The following is a 10,488-nucleotide window of genomic DNA, read 5'->3' on the forward strand; positions in this document are numbered from 1 at the left end:
TATATAGCGCTTTTCAGGACCCCTCAAAGCACTTTACAGTTCCATTGTTCATTCACTCTCACATTCACACACTGGTGGAGGCAGCTACAGTTGTAGCCACAGCTGCCCTGGGGCAGACTGACAGAAGCCAGGCTGCCATATCGCGCCATCTGGCCATCACCAGTAGGCGGTAGGTGAAGTGTCTTGCCCAAGGACACAACGAGCAAGCCTGTCCGAGCCGGGGCTCGAACCAGCAACCTTCCGATTACAAGACGAACACCCAACTCTTGAGCCACGATCGCCCAACAGCTGTGTGGAACTATTTCCAAGTGAACGAAGACGCGAAAACAAAGGCGGACTGCAAATTGTGCTCAGCGAAATTGTCCAGAGGAGGCTCTAAAGGTAGCGCATTTAACACAAGTAATTTAATCAAGCACCTAAAATCCCAACACGACAACGAGTACAAAGAGTTTACCCACACTTATTTACCCACGCTTATTAGCACAGAGGAGCATAGCTGATGCTATAGCAGTGGGACGGAAAATAGTTGGGCATTTTAAACATTCCGCCTTACCTACTCCCGCCTCGAGGACATTCAGGGACAGCTCAACCAGCCAATAAAGAGACTGCAGCAGGACGTACAGACGCGCTGGAACAGCACGTATTACATGCTCCAGTCCCTCATTGAGCAAAAGCGAGTGCACGAACTCCCTGACTATCTCACCGCTCACCAATGGGCTCTTATGGAGACGACTGTTGCCATCCTCGCCCCCTTTGAGGAACTAACTAAAAAAGGGAGCAGCTCCGATGCACTAACCTCTGATGTCATCCCAGCTGTGACTGTGCTAGTGTGACTTCTAAACAGAGAAACAGACGAACAAATTTAAAATTAAATTTTGGTTTTTTTTTAAATTATTTATTCTGTAATATGTTGCAGACAACATGCTTTTCTTTTCTTTTTTTCTTTTTTTTTTTTGGCCTGTCCCGTTTGGCTCTTTTGCCATCAGAATTGTTGTCTAAAGGCAAAGAAAGATGCCCAACGGATTTACTTTACCAAATTGACCATCCCAGCCTTGCCGTAATGGTCCATTTGATTCACCTTTTATTGTTTATTTTATTTTCACTTACTGAATACGGGACAGACTTGACTGGGGGAAAGAAGGGGAGAAAGAAAGAGGGAAAGAGAAACAGCTGAGAAGAGGGACGGGGGAGAAGGGCAAAAGACAAAAACCAACAGAACGGGCAGAAAAAAAAAAAGAAAAAAAAGGAGAGTCCCAGATGAGGGCTCACTCAGCAGCCGCGGAGCAGAAGCCAGGGGGAGTTGCAGTGACGCGCCTGTTACAGAGTATAGCATGGTGGAAAAGGATGGAGAGAATCCCCCACTAAGCTTTTGGGTTGGCATTTCTTTAGATTTTGTTTTGTATTAATTGCATGCTTTGGTGTTTTTTTTGTGTTTGATGTGAGGTGTGGGCCACACCCATGTGGGAGTGGAGATTCTACTCTAGTCCAGCTGCCAGCTATTTGGAGTTGAATACAGGGAGCAGCTGATTGGGGAGGATTGGAGCCCTTCTCTATAAAGGGAGAGGAAACAGGAAGTAGGGGTTGTCGTTGTTTTTTTAGTAGGACACTGGTGAAGCAGGGAAGCCTCGAAGATCCAGGATGAAGTGTGCACATTTTAATGGAAAAGATTTTTAACCTGGCCTGGTTTTGCTTTTAAAATAAACTGAGGATGTTGGAGGGAGGACTCATTCTTATTGGGATGTGAGTGGATGTGCTGGAAGGCAGGAAAACAAACACTGGACTGGAGACTCTCTGTGCCCCTGACAAGGAAACTGGACCAGTTTTGGGGAAGTTCCAGCTCCCAGGATGTGATGTGGAGACCCAGCCTCGAACGAAGTCAGGCCTGAAAAGGTGGCTGGCAAGCCTTTTTGAGGAAGCTGCAGGATTGATACGTTTTGGCTGCTTGTTCTTCCAAGTGACCACCTTTCCCCTGTTTGTAACCAGGCTAACAACCCTGACCGCGGTGGCTTTGGGCCTTGGATTCCTGGCCAGAGTTGTGTCTTCAGCCAGTAGTTTTACCCGGAGAAAGAACAAATAAATCTTGTGTAACCCATTACAGTATGCGTGTGGTGGTTCGTTACTGGTCAATATTAGAACTACTACTTTCTTGTACGGAGGCCATTTTGGGCCTTACGTAACACGCCCGTGAGCTCCACCGGCAGCCAGCCGTGCCTGAGTGACCGAGCCCCAGGCTCCAGGCCCCGATAAGCGGCCGCCAAGGAGTGAGCCGGTGTGTATCTGGACGCCCATCCCTGGACACAAAGAACCACCAACACACCGATGTCTGAGGGAGTCCGCCACTGGCAGGGGAAGTGGTGGTGGGGGGAGATAGACCTCCAAACCTTGGAGGGCCTGAGATGTCCCCAGAGAGGTGGCGCCTGACACCCAACCTGACATATAGACACAGACATACAGGCACACACAGACACAAACATCCATTCCCACCCTCATGCTCTCATATGCACTTACTCCACACTCAACCAACGTGGAGACAGACATAAAGAGACGCTGTACACACGATCACACTCCCCAAGCGTACTCTACGAACCGGGTCTAGGTACCCTTGGAGGGGGGAACTGCACCCAGACCCAGGTGGGGAGAGGCAGACCGCCCCGACTCCGCAGCAGCAGGGAGGCCCCACACTCCAGACCGCAGTCGGACGGCCAACTCCTCCTCCTAGCCCCCCCGCTCCAGCAGGCCGCAGAGAATGGGGGTGAGAGAAGACTCCAAACCTCCCTCCACCCGCTCATTGTAGTGTTGATGCATGTGTGTTCTAAGGTGCATTTAAAACCCAGGAGGGCATGGAGCTACCTGCCAGAGAGCAGCAGGTAAGCGCATAGTCCCTCCTGCTAGCCCTCAATGTCTACGTGTATTTAAAATTGAGAGGTGGGCAACGACGCCAGGGGTGAGGTGTACACCCTGATGGTAATTTGGACTCCGTGTATCGTGCCCACCCCCAAGATCCTATATGTATGTGTTATGAGAGTGTGAGTAATGTGAATGTCTAAGTTGTGGGATAAAATTGAGGCAGAGGCAGCCAGAAGGGGACGGGGGGGGTAGCCTCCTCTGCACCCTGGTGACATACCCCTACTCCAAGGTCCTGCATGTGTAGCGGGAAGAGGGAGGTAGCTGGAGATGGGGAGGGAAGGAAGGGAGGGAGGGGCAAGTGACCCCTCCCTGGGGCCAGCTCCCCCGCTGACCTCAGTAGGCACCCCCATACTCCGCGACCCGCCAGGGAAAGGGGGCCCAGGCCCATCCAGACCGGGGCCAAGTGCAGCAGCACCTCCCGGCCCCACAGAGCCCAGGACAGTCCACCCAACCCCACCACAGAGAAAACTGCACCCACCCCACCATCCACTCATCTTCCAGACTACATAAGACAATAAACGCCCAGGCTGAGATCTTCCTCCACCTCTCCTGTATCTCCCCCTCCTGCAGAGGGAGCTCCTGAAGAGAGGAAAGTTCCTGCAAGATGTGACAATCCAGAGGTGTGGACTCGAGTCACATGACTTGGACTCGAGTCAGACTGGAGTCATTAATTTTATGACTTTAGACTTGACTTGAAAAAATGTTCTAAGACTTGTGACTTGACTTGGACTCTTACACCAATGACTTGGGACTTGAATTGGACTTGAACCGGTTTACTTGAAAAGACTTGATATTTTACCCCAAATATAAAATTTAACATGCATATTATATAGAGATTGAAAATGTGACGTCATTCACGGGTAGAACCGCAAAGGATTCTGGGAACTCGTGGCAAGCGGTACTAGCGCACGCAGGCTTTCAATTAAAATCAGTCACACAGCGATAAAAAGAAACACAAAAATGTCAAGAAGCTGTTGTATTATTAACTGCAATAGCCGGTCGCATGACAGCCACGGGAAGCCGACGGGTAAAGAGATCGGTTGTTATCGGATTACGTCGTTGAAGAGAAATTGTTCGAGCCATGTTTCCGAAGTAACAAAGACGCGACGGATGGCCTGGATTGCAGCCATTCAAAGGTCAAATATAACGTCCCAGAACACTCCAGCTCACAGGTTAGTCTGCTCCAAGCATTTACACGAAGGTCAGTGTTTTTTAGTACTTAATACGTCATTTTCATAACATAATTGGTGATATAGGTTACAAGCAAGTCTGGCGCTGAACAGAAATTGTCGCGCTATGCTCCTTTGTTTATTGTGCATAAATAGTGAATTGTCCTGACACAATATTGCGTTTCGCTTCTGTTATTATGGTACATTGACAAAAACATATACTTTTATTCACAGGGTAAAACAGTTGTTTTGTATCACTAATTTTCCAGTACGATTACAGCATACTACAGTATTATTGTCACTGCTACATTTCTGTGATGCTACCAGAAATTATTTCCACTACTAATTAATTACCGTTGAGCTCAAAGGTCCTATTAATAAACGGTTAATGAATGTGTATTTATGACGACGATTTGTGAGACTGGTAAACTTATGATATGTACGATGGTCTTTACTTTCTACACGGTGCATTTCAAGGTCCTGCACCCATCCGTCGGTAAACTGTACCTGGGCTTGTTGCAGTGACCTGAAGTTACTAAACTTCACGAGTGTATGCACTCACTCCAAGAACCGTATGATTATAAATATGCATATAAATATGCTACAATGAGATAGCTGACTTCATCTAACTAGCAAATGTTGTCCAGGCTACGTTGGTGATACAGTTTTTTTTAATATGTATGATATTTTTATCATGCGATTTTAAAGCCGGTCCTACAACCGCATCCAAGAATAACATGCAGCTTATCTCAGAACTGTCGGTGAAAATTATTCTTGGAGCTAAGTTTAATTGAGCTGCATTTTAAAGAGGTGCAATTTCACAATTTGTGTATATTTTCTAAGTTCACTATTTTGTCATGTGTTGAGAAAAACACAGATTTTAAAATTACATGGTCTAATATTTACATTTAGCATAACTGCAACATGCTTTTTTTCGTTTTTTTTTTTTAAAGACTCGAAAGGACTTGAAATTCAAAGTTTCAGACTTGTGACTTGACTCGGACTTTTACACCAGTGACTTGAGACTCGACTCTGACTTGCCTGACATTACTTGAGACTTGACTTGAGACTTGAGGATAAAGACTTGAGACTTACTTGAGACTTGCAAAACAATGACTTGGTCCCACCTCTGTGACAATCTCCCCCACCAGTTGAAGAGCCCCCCAGGTGGCTCGATGCACCGGCGGCACCCTGCTCCAGGGCTGGGCCCCCATGCACTGCATAGGGCAGTGAAAACCATATGGGCGATATTCTTTTCTGAAGTGACATTATCTAAGCTGCCCAACAAACACACTAAGGGGGAAGTTGGAATGTTACATTTCAGACACTTCGATAAGTCTTCACATATCTCGCGCCAAAACTTCTGAACTGGTGGACAGAACCAAAGAGCGTGGATATAATTGTCCGGTGAATTGGTTTGGCAGTGTGAGCAGTTGTTGGTAGACGTAAAGCCCATCTTGAACATCCGATGACCTGTATAGTGCACTCTATGTAATATTTTGTATTGAATTAATTGAAGACTGGGATTTCTAATTAGATGAAAGGTTTTTAAGCAAATCTGAGACCAGAAGTTTAGGTCTAAGTTAACTGATAAATCCGCTTCCCATTTTGCAATAGGAAGTGATATTGATTCATCTGTTTTAGAAAGCATTCTGTATATTTTGGATAGTAATTTGGGGGTTTTAAGAGTAAGAAATTGAACCACACTTGGTGGTGTTTGTAGTTCAACTTGACCCGGTTTAAATTTCTTTTTTACTATGGATTTAATTTGCTGATATTCTAAAAATCTTTTCTTGTTGATCCCATATTGTGTAACTAGTCCGTCAAATGAAATAAATTCTGTTCCTTCTAGTATATGTTCTAAATATTTGATTCCTTTATCACTCCAATCTGAAAAGTTTATCATATTATTGTTTTGTAATATGTCAGGGTTGTTCCAGATAGGTGTACGTTTGCATGGGATTAATGAAGACGCCGTCAATTTTAGAAACTCCCACCATGCTGTCAGAGAAGAGCTGATGTTGATGCTTTTAAAGCATTCATGTCGTTGGATGTTTGAGCTGATAAATGGTAGGTCTGAGATCTCTAGATTATTGCAGAGTGCTTGTTCTACATCTAGCCAAGGTTCATCTAAGAGGGTATGTTTTAGCCATCCTGAGATAAACTGAAGCCTGTTGGCTAAGAAGTAGTGCTGAAAGTTAGGCAGTTCTAGTCCTCCTTTATCCTTGGTCTTTTGTAGTGTTTTTAAGCTTATACGTGGGGGTTTATTTTTCCAAAGGAATTTGGACATACATGAATCTAGAGATCTGAACCAATCTTGTGGCGGTTTAGTTGGGATCTTTGAGAATAAATAATTTATTTTTGGTAAGACCATCATTTTTATAGCAGCAACCCTTCCCATGAGTGATATGGGTAGACATTTCCATCTAGCCAGATCATCTTCTACCTTCTTTAAAAGTGGGATATGGTTTAATTTAGTTAGATCTGCAAGCTTGGGAGAAACATTAATACCTAAATATTTTATATTTCCCGATTGCAGTGGTGTAGAAGAGGAATTATGGAGGGAGCAATTAATCGGTAGAACTGTAGATTTTGACCAGTTAATTGAGTAATCTGATATTCTTGCAAAAGAGTTTATCAATTCAATCACCCCAGAGATATTGGTTTGTGAATTTTGGAGAAAGAGTAACACATCATCCGCATAAAGGCTGATTTTATGTTCCACGTTCTTGCATTTTATGCCCTTAATTACTGAATTCTGTCTAATTGCTGCTGCTAGTGGTTCAATAAAAATTGCAAACAGTGAAGGGGAGAGTGGGCATCCCTGCCTGGTGCCCCTCAAGAGACAGAAGCTGGAGGATGTCTGGTCATTTGTTCTAACACAAGCTGTTGGGGAATTATATAATATTTTTAACCAGTTTATGAAAGAGGATCCAAAACCAAATTTGTGTAAAGTTGCAAATAGAAATTTCCAGTTAACTCTGTCAAATGCTTTTTCTGCGTCTAAAGAGAATATTGTAGTTTCTAGGTTTTTACTAGAGATGGACCGATCCGATATTACGTATCGGTATCGGTCGATACTGACCTAAATTACTGGATCGGATATCGGAGAAAAATAAAAAATGTAATCCGATCCATTAAATATCACGAAAGCACCTCACAAAACTTGCAACACGCCGTAACTCACCTCAGAACGTTAGCACGTCGGAGCAGTATGCATCACGTGATAGAGCGGCTGTGGCATGCGGGACCTGTCAGTGGTCTGGATAGCATTTGGAGCTTCGCTAGCAACCCGGCATTTCATCTCCGATAAAGTTATCCCGAGAGAAGTAAAGCAAGTGTGTAAGTCCATCTCTGAATGTTTGTAAAGCATTCCTGCGTTAAGCTTAACAAACGATATATGGAGCGACTGCCTCTTCTTGCTGCTACTTCAATCATGAAACTGCTTAACGATCAGCTGATCGGCTTTTCTGTCGCGAGTCCGTGACTCTAGTTTGCTTTTGGCCCACTTTGCACCAGAAAGAGGAAACCAGCGGCTGAACAACAGCAGCACGTTTAAGCTTGATCAGCTGTTGTTTGAATGTATTTAATATTACTTTCTACACCAGGATCTTTTTCTACGTAGCTGACGCTGGTAACTGTGCAGGGGCGGATCTAGCAAAGTTTAGCCAGGGGGCCGATAGGGCATGAACAGGGAAAAGGGGGCACAAAGACATACTTTTCTTTCTTATTCTCATTTAAAATGTCTAGCTTTTAATAAATAATTATCTGACACCCAAAGTTTTAATTTGATGTAAAATGAATAGAAGTCAATTACTGTATATAGTGACTATTAAGTCTAATATATATACCCTAGTAAGCTATAGTACTTTTTACTTTGGGAAGGTACCATCTGTGCAGTCTGCAGTCTGTTGAAGAAAGATGTTGAATCTATTTAATATTTCTTGAAAAATAATTGATTTCTGTGCATTTTTTTTCACACTGCATCAAATTAAGGTTGATTACGTCGATTAAGCATCATGAGGTGGAGCGTGAGGGGTGGTTCCCTATTTTTTATTTTTTTATTTTTGTTGTTGCTGGGAGTTGGAACCCTATTAGTTAGGTTGCTTAATATTTATGCTAAGTACTCTTTAAAATACCAGAATAGGGAGGATGGTGTAGGTTTAAGTTTATTAGATTGATCAGTATTGCTGAACTATGAAATATTTTTTTTGCATACAGGTATAACAGAATAGCTTTAGTGTAGTTGTTGTTTTAAACTTGAGTATGAACTTATACAAAATGCAGCAAGATATTTAAAAAACAGTTTTGTTGATTAAAAAACACTATATCGGATTCATATCGGTATCGGCAGATATCCAAATTTATGATATCGGTATCGGACATAAAAAAGTGGTATCGTGCCATCTCTAGTTTTTACTGTATGAGTAGTCTATCAAATTAAGTAATCTACGTGTATTTGTTGATGAGTGCCTACCTTTTATGAAACCAGTTGCTTTTCATTTTAAATAAATGTTCTTAATTCCAAACTAGTCCCTTGTTTGTTTGTTGTTAAATTATAGGACTAAAGCTGTTACCTGCAAATTTAAATCATGTTTTTATTAAGTACTCGGTATCGGCGAGTACTGAAATGCAAGTACTCGTACTCGTTTCCAAAAAAGTGGTATCGGTGCATCCCTGATTATTATTATTACTATTATTGTTATTGTGATTATTTGATGTGTGTGTCTTCTGCACTGCTGCTGTTCCTGTGTTCCATGCTTGTGTACTGGCAGGTATGTGTGGGTGTGTGCGTGTGTGTGTGGATGCAGGTGTATCTGGGAGCACCTGTTTAACACAAAGGAACTAAAGTCTGGGACTAGAAACTTAGACATGAAACCTGAGACAGAGAAACATGGAACATGAAGACCAATGCTGAAAAAAAGGAATCCGGGAACATGAAGAAAGCAGGTGATACACAAGAGAAATGCAGGAGAAAACACAGACGAACCAGCAACAAACAGAGGAAGACACAGGACTTAAATACACAATGAAGGAATGGGAAATGGGAGGGACACACAGCTGGAGCTATTCAGACATCACGAGACAGGGAACAAAGTAGAAAACGCTGGCATAGGACAAGGACTATCAAAATAAAACAGGAAGCACGAGACAAAGATGCATACTCAGAGACACGGGCTTCATACTGAGACATTACTGACTCAGGAGAGGAGGGAACATAGACATGAGACGTGGGACCAGGACAAGCACAGAGAAGACGTGAGGACAGAGACTAAACACAGGCTAAGAAAAATACAAAGGAGAGAGAACTAAGATCACCAGGAATAACAATAGTCAAAGAATATTAAATCAAGATCTGAAACACACGTACGTATCGTGACAATAGAATATTTTAGTTTTATTCTGCAAAGTAAATAAACAGTATGTGAAATGTGTGTTACATTTAAAATTCTACATGAAGTTTAGACGTTCCTTCAAGGAGCACTGACACTGAAATAATCAGACATTATGAGGCAAATACTGTAGATGAATGCAGACAGTTATTAAAAGTGTGGCAAGAGAGGCCTCCACTTAAAAATTTTAAAAAAGCAAAATAATAAAAAGAATTGTGCTTTTATTTACCAACGTGTATTAGGGCCACATAAAAAGAATAATTCTTTATTTTGAGAAAAAAGTCAAAATACAAAGATTAAAGTTGTTTCAAGGCAAACTGTCACGGCTGCTATACCCTCCACAAAATGCCTTTAGCTGAGAAATGAAATGGCTGGCAGTGGACAGATGCGAGGATACTGGTGGTTACACCCTCGTGCAAAAAAAAGAGGATGTATGTTGTATCACAAGACACAATGAAGATGGCTGATCTACACAGAGCACTGTGTGGCAGTTGTTTGGCTTGAAGCAGCAACTTTAATCTGCACATGTCAGCTTTACTCACAAAATCTGATTTCCATGCTTTCATTAATATTTCCAGTTTAATCAAGAAAATTTAGACTTCAATCTCAAAATGGACACAATGTCTTTTTCTTAACGTGACCCTAATACTCTTTAGTATTTATCAGCTTCAAATGCAGAAAGAAAAACGCCCTGCACAGACAGCCTCAAAGGCTTGTTCATGCTTGAAAACACTTTTGAGCAGATGGTTGAACTGTGAACGCACCTTCTAAAGATACTTCATCTTCTTATAACACAGTAAGAAGTGCTACTCAGAGACCGGGTACTGTGAATCGTGAGCAGTGATCGGTGTATAAATGAGCAGCCAGCGTTATTAAAGTCTTTTTTTTCTCTAATGAAGATCCAGAAAATGCACAAATAAATCTCTGTGTAGTCTTAAATAAACTACACACATTTCATCAACCTTTAACTTACCCACAGAATGTCTTATTCATGCATATTCAAGCAGTCATGAGTGTGG

General features: G+C 42.5%; 1 long non-coding RNA gene across 1 annotated transcript; it reads left to right on the forward strand.

Annotated features, from left to right (window-relative positions):
• The first annotated feature begins 660 nt into the window (after positions 1-660).
• On the forward strand, positions 661-2,092 carry LOC146565216 (uncharacterized). The gene is made up of 2 exons (XR_014893992.1): positions 661-1,890; positions 1,984-2,092. It is a non-coding gene; the product is annotated as an uncharacterized LOC146565216 (long non-coding RNA).
• Positions 2,093-10,488: the final 8,396 nt, after the last annotated feature.

The sequence above is a fragment of the Mchenga conophoros genome, linkage group LG10 (assembly GCF_057382185.1).
Source record: "Mchenga conophoros isolate Kocher_MC1m ecotype Shallow Benthic linkage group LG10, M_conophoros_male_GT1.1, whole genome shotgun sequence".
In the NCBI taxonomy this organism is placed as follows: Eukaryota; Metazoa; Chordata; class Actinopteri; order Cichliformes; family Cichlidae; genus Mchenga; species Mchenga conophoros.